The sequence below is a fragment of the Nanorana parkeri genome, unplaced genomic scaffold (genome assembly GCF_000935625.1).
Source record: "Nanorana parkeri isolate BGI_ZX_2015 unplaced genomic scaffold, ASM93562v1 scaffold124, whole genome shotgun sequence".
Taxonomy (NCBI): domain Eukaryota; kingdom Metazoa; phylum Chordata; class Amphibia; order Anura; family Dicroglossidae; genus Nanorana; species Nanorana parkeri.
The window spans coordinates 2,134,376-2,155,002 of NW_017306392.1; positions in this window are offsets into that span (position 1 = coordinate 2,134,376).

A 20,627-nucleotide genomic window follows, 5' to 3' on the forward strand; every position below is an offset into this window, starting at 1 on the left:
TGTGTTAACTAATGCATTGCCTGCACCAGACATGTCATTGTCTTCTAATATGTAACCACTCTTAAGGATTTGTTCTCTTTTTTTCAAAACTTGATAAAGTTGTGTTTTTTGTACTAAGATGTTTTTTCTTTAAATGTTAAAATGCTGAGAATAAAAAGGCTCAATTCACTAAAAGTTAAATACCTCATGACATTTTAAGGGTTAAATAACTCTTGAGTTATTTACCGAATGATATATTTCTTTAAAACATACGGTATTTATATAAAAATGTAGGTTTTACTTTTTCACTTTTTTTATGATATGGCTGTTTCCAGTGATAAAAAGGCCACATGGGTGCAATCATTTGCACCCATAACATGAAAAAAACAGCCAAGGTCCCATTCCTGCCTTCAGGATGGCATTCTTCTCTGTATCCTCCTTTGGATGAACTTATATTCCAGCATTGTGTTCTCGAATACTTCCATTGCCTTAAATTGGAGTTTATGAACACTTTCACACTGCCACAGATTGACAGACTGCAATACCCACTTCCCCTAGCCAAATGATAATATCCTCATCCTTTTGTTTGTGTGAATTGACTTCAATGTGTTTCATGCGATATTTATCTCATGTTTTTTAGTTTTTGCTTTATTTAATTCACATGTTTTCAATGAATTTACTTTTTTATCACATGTGATATTCGCTAAAAAAAGGCCACGTGACAATTTTATCTCATGAGATAACGTTTAGTGAATTGACTCCAAAGACTGTAGTGCAGGGCTCAAAATTTCCACTCGCCTGCTCGCATTTAGCGAGTGAAAATAAAGTGAGGGCGAGTAGAAATTTGGGTCTCAAAGTACCGGTCCAAGTTTTTAGTGTTTTAACTCCAGAGTTTATTGTGTCACATCAAGACACATTTGACAAAAAACAAATAAATTAGAGAGGAATGCAGACATATCATAAACTACCACTAGCCAGAGTTCGTTAAAGGCTTCTGATGAGGACCTGTCATAAATGGCTTTGTTGTAAACAGTTTAGTGACATCTTTGAGTTTAGTTTTTGACTGAAAACTGAACTTTCATGCATCTCAAATTCTCAACTCCAATCCATATTCTAGAACTTCTACTTTAATGGAGCTACATTCATAAAAAGTGGTTACACTGATAGATGAGAAGATACCAATCTGTTAGACACTGAACAAACCCAATTTACAAGGTTTAGATGACTAATGAAATACATTAGACCTCCTAAGAAAAATATACTATATATGTACTGTGTACAGTATGTGTGTATATATATATATATAAATATATATATATATTTATATTTTTGTTATCAAAAAAATCCTACTTCCATTCTTTTGACTCATGTGTTGGTTGTCAGATAGTGAGACCTTGCTATATGGAAATATAGATGTATTTCTGAGAGTTGGCATTAGGTGTGCGTCTGCTGAGCCTCAAATCTGTGTGCGCCCACGAAATGACGAAAAATGACAGCACCCAGAATCATCAGTAGACAATGCTTTAAATGCCTTTACAGCCAATCAGTTTAAAGTTAGCCATAAATGAGGGACCTAGAATTTATTCTGACCTATTTCTGTACCCTGGCTTGCACAGCAATATCCTATATGTAAAAAAAAATATTTATCACACAATCTCCCTCCCAGATGCTTCAGTGCACAGTGGTTTCAGCAACAGAAACAGTGCTGTCAATTCAGAGAAGGGTGGGCAGTACTAGGTGTGGCCAGGTTCTGACTAACAAGCTACAGGCTTGTGAATGAACAGTGATAATGCAAACAGCCATGCCCCCTGGAACATTTTTCTGTCCCACTGTAGTACAAGCAGGCACAGTCTACATGAGAGTGGTAACTCTGCTCTGAATTCAGGAGCAGTGCAGCATATTTGCCGCCCCATCACAGGAAGCTGCATTGGGTGAACTTCACTGGCTGGCTCAACAGGTATTTGTGGGACTTTGCAGAGGGACTAAGAGAAAACTAAGTGCAGATGCATTTACAATATGCCTTAATCAAGGACAGGCAGCAGAAGAGCTGGATAGCAGTTCAAGTTGCAATAGCATTCATAATAATGACTATAATGATATCAGCTGCCCTTTAAGGTTTTAGCTTATCAGTGCCTGCGTTCCAGGCAGGTGCAGTCAGAAAAAGTAGGGCATGCACCATTTTTTCTGACTGCACGTACTGGAACGCAGGGACTGATGAGCTAAAACCTTAAAGGCCAGCTGGTATCATTATAGTCAAATATTATGATTGCTACTGCAACTATGACTGCTACCCAGCTCTTTTTCTGCCTCTCCTTGCTTAAGGACAGGCAGCAGAAGAGCCGCGTTTCGGTTCGGCCAATCGCATTGTGGCTAGAGGGCATGGCTGTGGTGCCATTGATTTTAATGCGCCACCACGCCCCCTCCCGCCCCAAAACAAAGTGAGCTGGCCGAAATGCGATCCAGTGCGTTCCGGCCACAATCTGGTGTGAACTAGTCCTTAAGCATGAATACTGTTCAGCCCTGTTGTAACATATCAAGTATCTCTTTACAATCTTTTCCTGCATGTCAGCCATTATTGCTTTTACAGATTATGCCTGTGCCACTGTTCCTACTTTATAAAGTTTAAGAATAAAAAATATATATTCTTCTATACTCTTACAATAACTATTATTATTGTTATTTAGTATTAACTGGTTACACAGCTACACATCTTTATCTAAAAGTAGTTACTTCATTTTAACTTTTTTTTATTACTGAGTTTATTGTTATAATCTATGTACATTCTACAGTACATAAACAGACCTTTGAACAGAGTCTGAGGTACAGTTTTCACATCTGAACCAGATTGTCAGAACTAGGTAATTATGTAATTGTTTTATACAAGGAACAGAGGTTACCACTCATTTTACATACACAAAGTTCATGGAGCTGCTTGTTCAGTCTCCACCTTACCTAACTCTTTTTTTATCCAGAAAGATGCACCTTAGTAATGCACATACTGCACTGTTTAATCCTTGTCGTTTTCTAAATTTCATTTAAAGCTGACCTGGATTTATTTCTTAATAGCCACCAAGGATATACTGTAAATCCACTTTTTGTGCACAAAATGCCTTTGCAAACCCAGATAATGCCTTTGTAAAAGTGGCAGTGACATCACTGTGCTTTACATAGCCTGTGCAGGGAGCAGAGCTTTGGGAGGGATCCAGCAGGCTCCACCCACTACAGGCTGCCATCAGAATACTACAGAAGAGGCAGACACAAGACCAGTCACCTTGCACATGGTCTTGCACAAGACCAGTCACCTTGCACACCTTGCACATAAATAGACCCCATTTTGTGCTTTGCTCATTTCTTCCAGATCTGTGCAGTAAACCAGACACTTTCTCTCATGGAGAGAAAGCAGCGCAGACTGGTCTTTATTACCAGAAGCTCCTGTACAGAGGCAAAGTGTCTTGTTTACTGCACAGATCTGGAAGAAATGCGCAAAGCACAACAAGGGGTCTATCTATAGAAAAATTGCATAGCTTATTCATCCAGCAAAACTGCATGGACATTCATTCTGTGCAAGTTATCCGACTGTTGTGAGAATAGGGCAAAAATGTATGTTCTTGCCCTTCATCGAACGGTGGGAACGGGACCTTGGGGTTCAATTCTTCTCCGTTGAGCTATCTCGGATTCTCCAGTTATCTCTGAAGTCCTCTATCAGTAACAGGTACCAAGAGAGAGGTTATAAAATACTGACCAGGTGGTATAGAACCCCGCACCGAAGGCTTCACTGAATCTTCCCTAATGCTTCAGACTCCTGCTGGCGCTGTGGCTCCTCTCCGGCTGACATGCTCCATGTGTTTTGGTCCTGCCCACAGCAAGCAATTTTTGGTCTCAAATAAGAGACGTTTTACAACTCTTTACGGAACGTACACTTCCATTCGACCCTGCGTTCTTCCTGCTTCACCATAATGACCACTCCCTGACGGGCTATAAGCACTCTATCCTTATTCATTTGATGAATGCGGGCAAGGGCATGCATTCCTTTTTATGGAAACAGTCCGCTCTTCCTATCCATAGGCCAATGGGTACGACAAGTTAACGCCTGAAGAAGCGGTGTGACCATGAAACGCGTAGAGCAACAGATATGCACCCCCCCCCCATGGAAACCTGTATAACTAACATTGATATATAATAATAGTATCTGCATAACATAACATTTATAGGTGGATAATCAGGTGTAGCTATATGCTATATTGTGGGGGTGCAGGTCTATGTGAGGCATACAGCTCAGAGATTTATGAGTAAGATTGCACATGTTGATGCTTTTATCTTTATTATGTGATTTTAACAAAGATGTACACAAAATATTATTTTTAATAGAAATCTAAGTGGTCATAGTGGTGCCTAAAAAGTGCATTGTTTGCTGCTTTCCTTTATCCATATGATCGGAAGAGAAATTACAAGAGAGCCACATAACTTGGTGAGAACCTAAGACATGTGTTTTGGCGTGCTAGGTCACTAAAGCCTTTTATTACAAAAAGAAAGGACTGTTGTGTGCAAAGAGCAATCACAATCATTCAAATGGATCAAATTTTATTAGCATAGCTAAAAGCATAGGTATGCTTAAATTATATTGCTGGCACAACAGCAATGGTGTACAAAAATGAATGTATACAATGAAAACTGATATGCAGAATAAGGTATACAAATGGTTTACTGAGAAAAGAATAAGATTATCAATTTACACTCTTAGAATGGAATCTATTTAGCGATTTTAAACTATTAAGCAAACAAGTGCTTTGCACATGCAGTGCAAATAACAGGTTGACTAATAACTCCTTTCCGGCAGCACATAATCACCTGCCCTGCTTTTCTATCATCAGGTCTGAAGAAAATAACCAACATAGAGGCATGTGACAGCGCTGGTGTTTTATGATTGGCCCGATGCTATCACATGGGTGTAGCAAGGGTCTGCAGCCACTATAAGCTCCAACTGGAGGGGCAGAGTGTGAAGTAAAAGTGGTTTGGTATATCTGGGAAGCGGGGCATTAAAATTCAACTGTTGCTTTGTCATTCAATGTAATGTTTAAAACAAATTAAATAGCTAAAAAAAATATATATGTAGCTAATATAGGTAAGCAATTCAGATAAATGTACAAATATGGGTGTGTTCAATAAACCACAGTAAATGTTGTACAGTGTATGTCCTTGATACCACTTAAAGAATATGACAGCTTTTTAGAGTACAATGCTCTATATGCCAACCTCTTCACTATAGGACTACAAATATATCTCACATACAGAAGTCCTTTTCTATATGCTGACCGGCCTGCTCACGTCTGAGTAGCACATCATCAATTCCATGAATCCTTGCAGCTGCCATACTATGCATCCACTTGCTCCCTGCAATACATAATAATGGCCAGACTACCGGTAACTCTTTGCAGGCCGCAATAAGATAGATAATCTTTTTTATTTTTTGGCTGTCATGACTCCATGACTGAGTTGTCCTTTAAAAGGAAATCATAATAGTTTTAGTCCATATGTATTTATTTCTTTGTGGTTATCAGTTTGTAAACTGACGTTTTATGTCTGTTTTTTTTACCATATTTATATAGTATAGATTATTATTATTTTACATAGAAATGCTAAATATAGATTGCACCCTGTCAGTCATTTTGGTGTCACCCCCTCTGATAGTGTCACCCGGTGCAGACGAGGATGGAGAATGCATGAGGAAGACCATGAACATGATACGGTGGGCAGAAACAAAGCCAGAAACTATGGATAGGAGATTTCATGACTGCGGTGTTGAAGAACTATAAGAACCTAGCAAATGACTGAGCACAGTAGACCCTAATATTAGCTTAATCTACTCTTAAAAAATGTATAGGTAACTACTGATTAGCCGTTAGTTTGTAATATATCTTAAAAAGCCATAATAAAGTCTTCCAAACCAGAGGAAACGAACAAAGTGTTCTACATACTATACAGATTGGGTTACTGGTAAATTGCAGGGTATTTGATATTCTGTTCTTTGTTGATGTTAATCCTGTTGTAATAATGCATTTATAAACAGCATTACACAGGTGTAAGAATCCCAGACTGCTTACACTCAGCCAGGTAGAAGAAATATACTGTAAGGCCAAGGTAAGTATAAATCTATGTATGTATGTATGTATGTATGTAATGCAATCTATCTATCTATCTATCTATCTATCTATCTATCTATCTATCTATCTATCTATCTATCTATCTATCTATCTATCTTTTCATTATTTCAACATCTACTAATCTGTTTAACAGTTATAATGTTTACTTTTTTTTTTACAGGCAACCAGATTTGTTCAAGTGGAATAGCCAAAATGACCCTGCAGCCTAGCTTGTTGAAATATAAAGTACTTGGACAGCTATTTACAGTCCAAGTACTGCTTGCTGGATCTGTGTTGTGCGGAAATGTTTTAATCTGGCCAACAGAAGGGAGCCACTGGTATAATATTAAAAAAATCATTGACGAACTAACTGCTAGGAATCATAATGTTACAGTGCTATTATCTACAGGTGCTGCTTACATTAATGCAAATGATAAAATCTCAGAGAATTATGTACCCTATCAAGTTACTTACGGAAAAAACTATACCCTGTCGCTTATTGATGACTTTGTCAAGCTTTGGATGTACGAAAAGCCAAACATTAGCTTTTTTCAGTTTTGCAAACGGTTCCGTGAGTTGGCAGTTCAATTAAATGTAATGGTTAAGGAGAACTGTGATTCTGTGCTTAAAAACCAAGAATTATTAGCAAAGCTGAAGTCACATCGGTACGATGTACTTTTATCCGATCCGGTTGTTATGTGTGGAGAACTCATAGCTGAGAAGCTGGATATTCCTTTCATGTTTTCACTGAGATTTTCACCAGCCTCAGCGGCGGAGAGATACTGTGGGCAATTACCCTCAATTGCATCCTACAACCCAGCATTTTTGTCAGAACTGACTGACAGCATGTCGTTTTCGGAGAGAATCCAAAATATTGTGTCTTACCTAATCCAAGACTACATATTTCACAGCATATGGAGTGAGTGGAATTCATACTACAGCGACATATTAGGTAAGTCATTTTATTTCAGTAATACTGTAAACAAATTGGAACTCAATTAGCCCAAGCCGTATTTGAAAATACCAATGTCTTCCAAAATAATACTTTGATGGTGATTTAATAAACATCTATTCCTGACAAAAGATGCTGGGGAGAAATGCTTTATTCCAAGGGAGTAGACACAGATGTAGGAGATGGTATAAAATGTAAAATGGTATAAACCATACTGTTCAAAAGATGAAAAGATTAAAACAGCACTGGAACAGTCCATTAAGTTTCAATAAAACATAAAGGTTTGTGGATATTAAAATAAAAAGTGTTAATTACATTCAAAAGATGCAAATCATTGGTATTTGCAACCTTTTTCTTCTACTTGCACTTTGACTAGGTTGGTGGGATGGGTCTATGGATTGCTGTCAAGCTATAGCTTTTTCATTAATAGCAGAAAACTGGCTGTTACAGAGTTGGGTGCCACTGAGACCAGGGGCAACAACCAACTGATAGGCAAGAAAGACGCTGGATCGGTGTAAGTCCTCAGAAAGATGGTCAAAGCAAACAGCAAAGAGAAGCAGCATCAATAGGCTGATGGCTAGGATAAGCACAAGCAAACTGAGTACATAGTTGACACAATCACAGGAGTAATCCAAGATATGAACATCAGAAGTCAGAGTCAGACAGACTAAAGGTGCCCATACACCTTACGATTATCGGATGAAACTTTTCGTCCGATGATCGAATAGCCGTACGATTTTCGTACGACAGCCCCATCCTGCCCCGATGATCGCAAGATTAATTTAGCTGTAATTAACGAAAAGCACCTGGACGAAATGCGGTAATTGATTTGTCGTATTTTCGTTCGCGCATGCGCAGTGTAGATCGTACGACTTTTGATGGACGGAAACGCCAGCAACCTTACGACAATCGTACGATCGAGCAAAGTTTTCAAACATGCTTGACTGTCAAAAGTCGTACGATTGGACAGTAATGTCGGTTCGGGCACTCTATTCACACGTACGATTGTTGTTCGAAAAGTCGATCGCATACGATTATCGTACGATAATCGTAAGGTGTATGGGCACCTTTACTTGTTGCATTTCCATCAATCTGTTTAAGTTTTCTTGATTAAGGCAGGTGTAACAATCCTCCCAATGCTGTTGGATCACAGCTGCGGAATAAGGCTAGCAAAGCCCAGTAGGATGAGTTGAAGGTTCAGGCTGGGGACACTGCTAACACCCTCATTAAAGGAGGCGAGGGGACGCAGCTCCCACAAACATCATACACCACCAATTAATGTAAATAATGACCCTCTGTATTACCGGCATACAGGGGAAAAATATCACAGGTATCACGGACTATAATTATCAGAGTTATCACTGCATAAAGGTCATACATGCATCTCTATGTAAGCAATGAGGCAAGTACAGTTAGGTATGATTTAAGTATAATACTAAAGACGGTGAGGCCAGATAGGACCAGTAGCTCAGAATAGCAGATCAGTATTATATGCATACAGAAACAGTCAATTGGTAGTACCAGATCCTGGCACTAGATGGCAGTGCACACTAATTCGGGAGCAGGTTCACAGTGGTGAGCCTGTATTAGCTAGGTTACTTGCTGTTTAGTGGAGACTAATCCATAGGAACTCCAAGGGATTAGAAGCAGTCTCTAGAGCCGACTTGTGCAAAGGATTCCATCTGGAAGGAGTCAGATGCGGCATAGGGGGAGAGCAATTGCTCAAAGTTCAAACGCTCTGAACGAGGGAGCCAACGTTTAGTAGGCGTAGCTATACTCGGCGGCCGGCGAGACCTCGGCAACGAGGGGTGACGTGGCTGCTGGAGGAGGGGCCAGGACGTGCAAACGAGACGCCGCTGGGTAAGTCCCTGACAGTAGGTGAGTGCTGCACAGTTCGGAGCTACAGTGCTAAGCAATGGCCAGAGGTTCTGAACATTCTAGCACTTTACTATTAAATTCAGGGAGCTTCAAACAATGGTAATAATTTTCCCATAAACATAAGATTACATTAGATTACAGCAGTGGTGACTCTAGGAACAATATATGGGGGGCACATAAGATACCACAGTCAAAACTGGGGGGGGGGCACTAATAATTTTCCCCACTAAATCATACCACTGAAAAAAAACAAAATAAGTATATATAAATAAAAGATTACAAATATCATGAGATGACGAGGGAGCATTAAGCCAGCTTCCCAGCCAATCAGAAAGCCAGGTGCTGCGTCATTACATGGCGCCCAGCATCCTGATTGGCCAAATATATCTGGTCTGGTATGCTGCATTGTGCCGCTCTCCACTCATCCTCATAGTTAGAGCCAACCTGTGACAAAGAAGCTGTCACAGGTTGGCTCTCGGGAAGTGAGCAGAAACATGCGCCGATCTGCTCACTTCCCAATCATCTCCCTGCAGTGAGCGGTGACTGTCAGTCACTCCTCCCCGCAGGGATTCCCCCTCTCCGATCCTCCAGCGATGATATAATATACACATATGTTGAGCAGGTGGCTCTGATTCAGAAGGGGCCCTTTAAGGGCAGAGTGGGCTACACTGGTGCTGCATTTGGGAATGCAGACCGGTAAGTTCAGAAGCTGCATCTGTATTAGCCCTGCAATCTCTGTAGGTTGGGAGCTGTTTTCCTGATGTGTGAAGTGGCAGTGCTAGTTCAGAGTGTGTCTCCTACAGCCAGAGAAAGGAAAGACCACAGGTATTACAGCAGAAGCAAAAGCCTGCTTAACCAGCATAGAATACCTATTATACCCCATACCATTATAGCTTGCTACCAACAACAGTTTTAGTAGAATATATACAACTTTGGATTTTTTTTATAATTTCCTGGATAATATGTTTGATTTCATAAATACTAATGGTATGCCCCTTTATGATCTTGCCAGGATTTAAATGAAAAAGAAAAAAAATTATTATGAAATGTAATCCTTAAATAAAACCACTTCTTAAAACAAAGTTATCAGATTTACTAAGATGTTATTAATATAACTGCAGCCATTTATATTAGTCAGGGTCAGAATTCTAGTTGACTTGAAACATTTTGGTCTTTTTATGTATTAAAAAAAACAGCATTCATTACTATGAAAATCTGTCTTTCCTGCGTGTTTATTAACTATTGATAGGCTTAGTAACAAAGACTGGTAAGAACTAAATCATTGTTTAAGGACATGCTAATGAAGATATCATGAAAGTAATACTACAAAACAGCTTATATTACTTTACTGTTTTACAGATAAAGTAGAAAAACAAACAAGATTTGTGTTTCTTGTTGATATTAAATGTTCTTTGGCAAACACATGTATTAATCATCCGAGGGTAACATATGATTAAATTGCACTAATTACAATGGTTGGTTTAACACCCAACTTTAAATCTGAGTAGGGCTGAATATTTGCCCAAACATTTGAAGTTTAAAAAAAAAAACAATCTTGGGAATGTTGTTAGGATAATACTATTCCAAGTCAGTAGCTCTTGAACAACCAGCATTCATTTAATCTACATCAACCCAATTTAATAATTTCCTAAAACTGCTGATTATTTGCTGTTTGCATTCTGTTATTTTTATGAGCACATCACATAGCCAGTCAACGTGCAAATCTGTGTCTCACTATGGCCACCAGATGGAGCTGAGGAGCATAAAGAAATACAGGTGAAACTCGAATAATTAGAATATCGTGCAAAAGTAATTGCAGTAAGTGCTGCAAAAGGGGCCCAAACCAAGTACTGAGTACATATGCATGCTTGTACTTTTCAGAGGTCCGATATTGTTCTATGTACAATCCTTGTTTTATTGATTGCATGTAATAATCTACTTTTTTGAGGTTGTGGATTTGGGGTTCTTGGGATTTTCATGAGCTGTAAGCCATAATCATCACAATTATGACAAATCACGGCTTGAATTATCTTGCTTTGCATGTAATGAGTCTATCTCATATATTAGTTTCACCTTTTAAGTTGCATTAGTGAAATAAATGAACTTTGCACAATATTCTAATTATTCGAGTTTCACCTGTATGTATTTCCTGCTCCTCATCGCCATCCAGTGGCCATAATGGGATATTACATTACATTTGACCTGAAAAGAAAATATACACACAGGGCTATTCACAAAAGGGTGAAGAGTTTGGAGAAGGCAGGAGAAGTGAACAATCTAGGACAACATAGCTGAACTGGAAAGTGAGCTGAATTGGAGAATTTTTCCAAATCAGCTATGTTGTCCTAGATTGTTCACTTCTCCTGCCTTCTCCAAACTCTTCACCCTTTTGTGAATAACCCTGTAAGAATGTTCATTTCTGCATCTATTCGAACAGAGCGAATGTTCACAGAGATTTGCATGGTGAATGGCTCTGTGAATTGTTTAGTAATAGACCCCTCAATGGTAGAGGATTCCCACTTCATTTATATTCCAAGCAAAATGACAAAACAATAGATTAGTGAAAGATAAAACTATGCAGAAATTTCCAAATGAAGTGTTTTATCCTGTTTTATTGTGCCCTAATTCAGCCAACAGTCTCTCATAAGGATGTTTAAATCTTCCAGCTCATCAGCTGACCATTTATTACAAAATTCCTTTAACATAAAGCAACCTCAAACACTTTACCTTCAACTGCCTTAAATCTATCTGAAATCTCAGATGTTTTTGCAAAAAAGGCAAAACATCCAGCAAGCATACACTTCAGGCAAGCCAAACAAGTATCTTCCAGAACATCTAGAGCCTGTGCATTGAAAAATGGTTCAAAAGTCTTCGTACAATTTCCAAAATCTACTGACCATAAGTGCCTATCAAATATATATAATCCTAGATAGCATCGGTTATAGAAGTGATATAGTTGCTAGCTGCACACCTTACAGTTCTCTAACCAAAAGTAATGGATTTGATGCTCAAAGTGACTGCTATGGATGGCTCCCTGCAAATACACAGCAGTGTAGAGATAGGTCACCAGCAATTAATTAGTTAAAGGGCAAACAGTAGTTGCTTTATTAAAGAAGAACACCAGGCAAAAGTGTTCTTAACCCTTCCAATGGGGCTACCCCTGCACTGCAAGAGTTAATTAAAATTCTGCCCGGAGTTCTCCTTTAAAGTATAGATCCAGTTACAGAGAGTGACTTCCAATCATTATACACCAATGCAGAATACCACCAGCCCGGCTACAGTCCCCCAATCCTCCCTTTCCCCCCAAGCCAGCCATCACCCACACACTCCCCAACCTCACCTAACACATGCAGGCTGCAGCACCTCTTCTCCAGCGTCCTTGGCGGCCATTGGAGAGGAGGGATCACAGGAGAGGGTCCTCACGATTACCTAAACAGCAGGCTATGGCTGCTTGGTGGTGCCTGCAGAGTCTCGTATCTGCTCCGCCAGGCTAAACAGTCAGCTGCTGGCGCCGGTACATACAGCTGTCACTCAGTGTCACCGACTTTACTGCAGTTCATTGTACAAAGTTTTTTTACAATGAACAGCAGTAAAGTCTGTGGCACTGAGTGACAGCTGTATGTAGTTGTGTCACTACACTGCGGGACCTGCGGGTGGCAGAGGCAAGGAATGTAACTCGGGAACGGCACTAATCTCGGGGGGGAGGGCAATCGGACATCAGTTCGTAAGTACGGCTTGTTCGTAAGTCAGGCGTTCGTAAGTCGGGGACTGCCTGTATATAAATTATTTTATATATATTTTATTTTAAAAAACGGGAAAAAAACTAATTTTTCACAGTTTTGGCAAATAATAATGTGTACATAATTAGTGTAGCTAACAAAAAGTAATTAATAACAAATTCTTTTATTTGTCCTGATTTATGGGGTATATTACATGTCTGGGATTTCAGTTTATTTTGGGAGTTACAGGTCACAAAATACAAGGAGTGAAATACAATTTTAGTGTGGAACAATTTTAGAATGTGGTATGTTTGTCTACTATCTTTAATAGCCTCCTCCCCACTATATTTTCTTATAATGTTTTTATTACATGTATTTTTAAAACTTTTTGGACTTTTTTCCTTTTCTAACACCTTTAAAAAATTAAAAAACTAATTTTCTTTTATTTTTAAATGTTATTATTTTCTTTAAACTAGGGGGCACTAAGCATTATTTTTTATTTATGGGATACTTTGATAATTAGTATCTCTGAGGAGAATACAGTATTCTCCTCAGAGATACTTTGTATCAGTTTGTAACACAACACAGTGAGCTGCTGCTGGCTTTGTTGCTGCCACCGCTCTGTGATCACAGCGATCTGCTCTCACTGTGATCATAGGACTGTGACCGCCTAATGTGCTGTTGAGGGTCTGCCTCGGACCGTGGGGGAACCACCAACAGCAGTAACTCAATGACCGCTGATCCCTCCATGGACCAGAGCTCATTGTACTGCATAATGGGATTATCCCGTCACCGGTCGTTAATGAACCGAACGATCGTGGCGGGATAATCCCGTCGTCGGTCAGGAAGGGGTTAACATGTTAAAGCTCCTATGAGACTTTAGTGAGTGTTTTTACATATACTTCAGGTACTGACTGACTTTTTTTTAAAGAACTAAAATTGTGCATATATTTTGTTATGGCAACCTGCTTTCTAAAATAACATTTAATGGGTTTTCACTGAATATTATAAACACTTCTCACAAACTCAACATCACTGTACATATCAAATTAATTGTTTCTTCATCACATGCTCTGTTGTATACAGTCATTTGTTTCTTATTAAGAATATGTAGCACCACCTAGTAGTCATCTTGATTATTGCATGTGTATTGCAAGACAAGTATTTTATGCCAGGACTAGTTCTACAGGGATAGGTAGAAAGCAAGTATAGAGTGCTGGGATCAATATTTTACAGGGACAGGAGAAAAATAAAGAGTGAAATGGAAAATACACAAAAACTTTAAATGACAGGTTATGGTGATGGCATCAGCCTTGGTGATACGGAACCAGCTTCAGTGCCATCTCACTGTCACTTTGATGAAGGATCCCTGTGCGGACATACGTTAGCACTGTATGACAGTATGTGACATTGGGTATTAAATAAACATATCAATACTTTAAAAACCCTTCAAGTGTGTGCCGGTGATTTACTTGTTACTATCACAGACTGTTTAATGGAGGCAATGAATACCATGCTATGTTAGCAGGGCTTCTCCAAGGGTAACAGCATAATAACAGAGTTTACCTGAATACAACTAGTCCCTGCACAAATTGTACGGTGTATGCCAGACAAAAGGTCAGATGGTTACAAAGGTTTCCTTTGCACATTTCATGTTTATTTTCAATATCCTTTAACTAAAAGACTTTCCTTGTTTGGAGATCTAACGGCTGTTAGAAAAGTTACTTATTTGATACAAAAAAGATAGACGTTGTCCTATTAAACAAAACAACAAGGAAGAATTTTCTTCTATGCTAGGAGTCCATAATCCTGTTTCTAGATAAGTTACTTTAAGGACAAAGAGGATACTTGATCATTGGCGCTCATGAGAACGTGATAGGATGGGTTATAATAAGCTATCATTTTTATTACAGGCTAATAAGCTATTATTTGGTTGTATGGTAATCTTCTTTATTGACCGCGTTTTGTCAATGAACTGGTACAATCTTTTTTCATTTATTCTATTGCTGTCTGTATTCCATTGGGGAGGTTTTCCCTTACTACCAGTCCCAGAGACACAACATCAGGAAGTTAGAGGAAGTTTCCCAAAGTCAGGGAAATTCCCCTCTTAGACAGTTGTCTCCAGAACAGATAGTCCCATTGTAAGATTTCCTCTTACCTCTTATTTTGGGGACAACTCTAGAATTTTGAATTTTCCTCCACTTACTTTCTTAGTGACAATGGTTACCAGGTGAATCGACCCAATGGGTACAAGGACCGTCATTATTTGGTACTGTGGGCTGCTGACCAAGGTTAAAAGATAAGCAGGGCATTAAGGGTGGGTGCCAAAATTCACCCATGCAAATTTAGCCAGAAATCACCATTTCAAGGCAAAATTGAATACCAGAAATTCGCCACAAATCCATCAATGGGCGAAACTGAATCTCATCACTATTCATGGCAACTTTCACACATATTTGGGCTAAAATTTGGGAAAAATTCAGTAATCCGTTTTTAACTGTTTTTATTACAGGTAACATGTATAGATGCAGATATTCACGCTTGAACCTTTGAACATGCTAGTTCCATAGCTATCATACCAATGCTTTACTACATCTAACTCTCTGACTCAAAATAATATGCAGATCAGCAGTTACAGTTTTACTGGCTACAGACTGTCAGTTTTTTAGGTAAATCTCAATTTACTGAAATCAATGTAATTCTGTTCCAGAATTAAATGTTTACATCGGCCAAACCGTAAACATTTCCTTATGAGCAGGACTTTTTTTTCCCTTTTATGTACAGACTTTGAATTTACAATATTATTAGTATTATTATAACTATATTTACGAATACATAAAAGCAGCATAGGATATCCACAGAAACAGGAGTGATGAAACATCCTCTTGATCCATTGCCCCTATAACCTCATATGCTGAAATTGATTGCTGTTAACATATGGAGCTACAGGGTGTGCGTGTGCCAAGCTGAAGAGAAGGTCTCAGTGTTCATGTTTCTGTTTATTTTGTAACCTTTTTTGAGTAGTCTATTGAGAACATTTGAGATGTGAAGGAGGAGTTGTTTTTGTGTAGGAATATTAAGTGTGTATTTATTACTAAACATAAAATGCATGTACTGTGCATGAATCAGTTATATTTTAAACATATTTGTTGTCCTCTACTATTAATTTAGATACCACACTAAATATTTGAGAGCATTAACACCTACAGGGGAAATCTTCCAATTGGCACACCTGTTCCATTGACAACTGTCTAAGGAGTTTTCTCCAACTTTAGAGAGATTTCTTCTCACTTCCTGTTGTACTTTTAGGTTTTTATTTGTGTGTGACACCAGTGGGGAGACTTCCCCTCACTTCTTGGCCCTGTGACACCAGTGGGGAGACTTCCTCTCACTTCTTGACCCTGTGGCCCTACTGGGGAGACTTCCTCTCCCTTCTTGACCCTGTGACCCCACTGGGGAGACTTCCCCTCACTTCCTGACAATGTGACCCTCACTGTGGAGATTTACCCTCACTTTTTGTCTCTAGGGAAGATGGCAAGTAGCAATTACATAATAATCCCCATTCACACCTTTGCGTTCCATAAATGCGTGGCAAATGCGCTACAAAATGTGCACGTTGATGCACTTTCATGGAACGCATCAAAAATGTGCAATGCGCTTATGGTGCCATTACTTGTTAATGGCACCACAAACATGCCCAGAAAAACGCACAGAATTTGGTACATGAGCTACTTTCCCACATTTATTGTGTAAAAAAACAAAAAGGTGCACGAAGGCGACGCGCGTTCACAGTACGCTGTGGTGTGGATGGATACTTAGATTGGGTTGCTTCGACATTTTGCATACTCAGAAAAAGGCCGGGACTCAGAAAAAGGTTGAGAAACATGCCCTATGCTATCTATAAAAAGTTTTGAAGTATAGATATTCTTTAAGTTTTCGTCAAAAGGAACACAATCTTGCTGTTGTAACTAATATGAAGAAATATTATTACATTTTACCTAATGCTCTGTGTTTATTAGTTGTCCTATGATTTGTTCTAATGATTGTGATTCAATAAAAGCTGATACTAGGTTAATAGTTAATCATTCTCGCAGATGATTCTGTTGCATGTGAGTAGAGAAAAACGTGTTTGACCCAGAGAGATATAGAGCTGTAAAGGTTTATCAGTAGGTCAGAATGTAGGGCATAGAGTTGAAAAAAGATCTGGAAGTCATGGGTCAAGAGATTGATTTCTCTCAAGGTTAATGCCAATGGTGTAAAGGTTTTGTGTGTGTGTGTGTGTGTGTGTGACAGTCAATTGCTTAAATAAACACTCAGTTTAATAAGTAGTGGAGGTTAAACATGTACTGATAATAATACCTTTATACATACATTACATAAATGTAACAATGTGTTTTATCTTCTGCCAGTATTTACATCCACAGATAATTTATGCACAATAATGATTATCTACTCATCAATGATGTCCCACTGCTTTCTGCTCCAATGTTGCTAACTGGTCAAATGTTGATTAACGTTATTTTACATCAAATATGTTTACAGTAGGGACGCCCCAATACCAATACTAGTGTCGGGGCCGATATCAGGTGAAAATGCCCCGAATCTAAAGGCCAATACCGGCCCTTTAAATTTTTATACCACAGAGGCTGCCTGGATCCCTGTGCTTGTGGAAACTTCAGGAAGCCTGCTGGGGACATGGCAGTAGCTGTCCTTGGCAGTGCCTGTCCGGTACTATATCTCCTCCTTCTCTTTCCTGGTGCATGCACAGCCATGGACATCCCCACACTGTACATTCCCGGAGCTGGCACCTGCCCGTTCAACCCACCATTTCAGGCTGGTGTTCTATCACTTGCGCCACTGACACACCACCCGATCAGCATAGCCACTGCCCGCAGAGCCATGGAGTGATCCACATGCTGTCCGGGTGAGATCGCAGCCTGGTGAGATCGCAGCCTGGTGAGATCTCTATTTAGCTGTGTAAAATGTTGTGTATTCAGCTCTGGTGACATGATATGTATTCAACTTTGGTGACATGTACTGTATTCAGCTCTGGTGACATGTATATTCAGCTCTGGTGAGATGTTGTGTATTCAGCTTTAGTGACATGTTGTGCATTCAGCTCTGGTGACATGTTGTGTATTCAGCTATGGTGTCATATACATGCAGGCTGGTGAGCTCTGTACGCAGCCCTGCTGAGAAACTGTCCTAAAATCATTAGTCTGTATTGTTTAAGAAAAATTGTCACATGTCCCTTTAAGAAAAAGTATCGGTAATTGGTATCGGCAAGTACATGAGGGACAGTACTTGTACTTGGTCTTGAAAAAGTGGTATTGTGACATCTATAGTTTACAGCAAAAGTTGCATGATGTGATGTATGAAATTATATTCATATTATTGATACAAAGGCCAGTGTATGAAAGAAAGTGGTTGGATTTTTGTTTAAGGAAAAACAATCCCTTAACCCTTTCACTGCCAAGCCCCCCTTTCCCGGAATGCTTTTAACCTCAGCTGGCCACACCATTTTTGCATTTTGCCATTGTTTTTTTTTTTTTACTTGCTTGTGCACTGTGCTGGTGTGTGTTGTGATAAAATGATACAGGCGTACATTTGATCGCAACACAGCGTATCACAATGCAGGGCAATGCATCACAATGCTTTGCTATGTGCTGCCACACAATTAAATTAATGTTATTTTAAAAAGAAAAAAAAACTAACACACCACAGCGCATATGCATGGCGTACACCACAATATGGTGCACGTGTATGTTATCTGTGTGGGGGGGAGGGGGGTTTGTGTATAATTTTGTTTACATTTATCATTTTTTTAATGTTGGGGCGCTTTGGGGAAATATCAGGGGTCTAAACAGACCCCTGACATTTCCTTTTTGAAACAGAAAAAGAGATTGAGGACACAGAGTCCTCAATCTCTTTTTCTGAAGCCCCAGCACTCAATGAATGGAAAGCACTCAGTACAGAGACTTCCTGTTCTTTCACAAACTGGTGAAAGTAAATATTTACTATCAACCAGTTATGAATGGGTAGAAGGCTCGGAACTTAGTGCTACTACCCATTCAGGAACTCATGAATGAACAGGAAGTGATGTAAAGCTGTTGTTTAAAGTTGTTTACAAACATTGGATTGATGAACGAACACTCCAGTGTTTGTGCTACACACAGTGGATCAGTAAATATTACAACTATTTACCAATCCTCCGCTCAGCCACACCCAAAGCCACTCTCCATCCTGACAGAATGACAGCCGCTCCACTCTCCTCCCTGCTCGGCGCTTGCTGCTCTCTCTCCTGCCATCCTGACAAGCGGCTCCCTCCTCCACCTCCCCGCTGGCTTCAGGGGAGAGCAGCGGGGTTCCCGGGGAGATTTATAATGAACTGCCGCACTATTCCTTGTATACCACTGGGGGGAGCCAAATCACCTCCTTCAGCTTCTCCACCATCCAGCTCTCTGCACTTCCACCCACTGCCACCGGAGGGAGCCAACAAAACAGAGCAGACAGGACAAACGAAACAGCAGCAGATCTCCTTCCCCGCCGAGCATCGAGCCTCCACTCACCGCAATCTGGAGCGGCGTCCGCCAGATCACCACCGCCCTTCCCCGGGACGGGCCGACCGACATCCACCGCCCCAATCGACCAGGGCAAAAGGTATGTGCAGAGGGAACAAGCAAAGCACAGCAGCAGAGGAAGCTAGCCGGGGACTCGTGCTAGCAGAATCAGCCAGTCAGCCAGCCCGCAGTCTCATAGTAGAGGACAGGCAGAGCACCTGTTTCCACACCACGCCGGGTCCACGCGTGCACGCCCACTCAAATCCGCTCACTAGTCACACCCCACTTCCCACTTCTTTTTTAGAAAATTATTTTTATTATTTGTATTTTTTAATAAGTTTTATTATTTAAAGTCATATTTTAAAAAATAAACCATTAAGGCGTATGTATAGGCAAAGCCTTTTTTAAGTTTTGGATAAAGTGGGGGAAACTTAGACCCTCTGCTAAGTTTGTATTGCTGCCTGTGCCCCCACTGGGGAAATTCAACCTTTCATGTATTCTGGTATTACCAGGAAAATCAAGAAAAATTAATTTTTGAGTTGGCAACTGAACAGGAGCTGAGGGTAAGTCATTTAATTGGGAGACATTTTCAGGTGACAAGTCTAAAATGGGAATTGCATTTGCTCTCAATTTCTGTTATATCTATAGAACAGGAAACCTGCCATACTCTAAGAAAAAAAAAGAACGTTTACCCTTTACAACTTTTATATGGGGTGCTATGAAGACACCAGTGTCACAGAGCATTATTGGTTTTCCTGTTCTCTTTTACGCCCTTCTATTTTTAAAATTATAACACCCCCCATCTAAACTAAGCAGTGGGGGAGGAATGGTAGGGAGATGAATCACTCCTCTGACTTAATCAGTTGTGTGTAAACCAGTGTTAATTTTGACAGCAAATTTCTATTTAGCTTTCGTCAAAGTCTTTTGACTAAAATGCCAATTTGTTTTAGTCATATTTTAGCCATCTGAATTGTTTTAGCTTTAGTCGACTAAATCTACAGTAGATTTAATAAATGTTTTAAATAATTTCTCTAAAACTTCCAATCTCAATATATACTCCTGGAGTAAACTATTATTAAATCTATTAACCTGTTATTTCTTATGGTATTAAGGTTTGAACATGCAATTCAGGCACAGATTTAACTGTTCTAATATATAACATGTTTTTATTTATCCTACAATTAGATTAAACCATTAGATTAAACCAAGTCTTATAAAGAAACTTGAATATTGAGCATTTTCAACAAAGGACCAGTAATTAGATATGCATTGATTATAACAACTTGCATATGACAGTCTTCATTCTTTCAAGCAGAAGTGCAACTCTAAAATATTAAAATGAAAAACTATATTGGCTGTAATGCCATTGCACATATTACCAATTAGCCATCCATTCAGG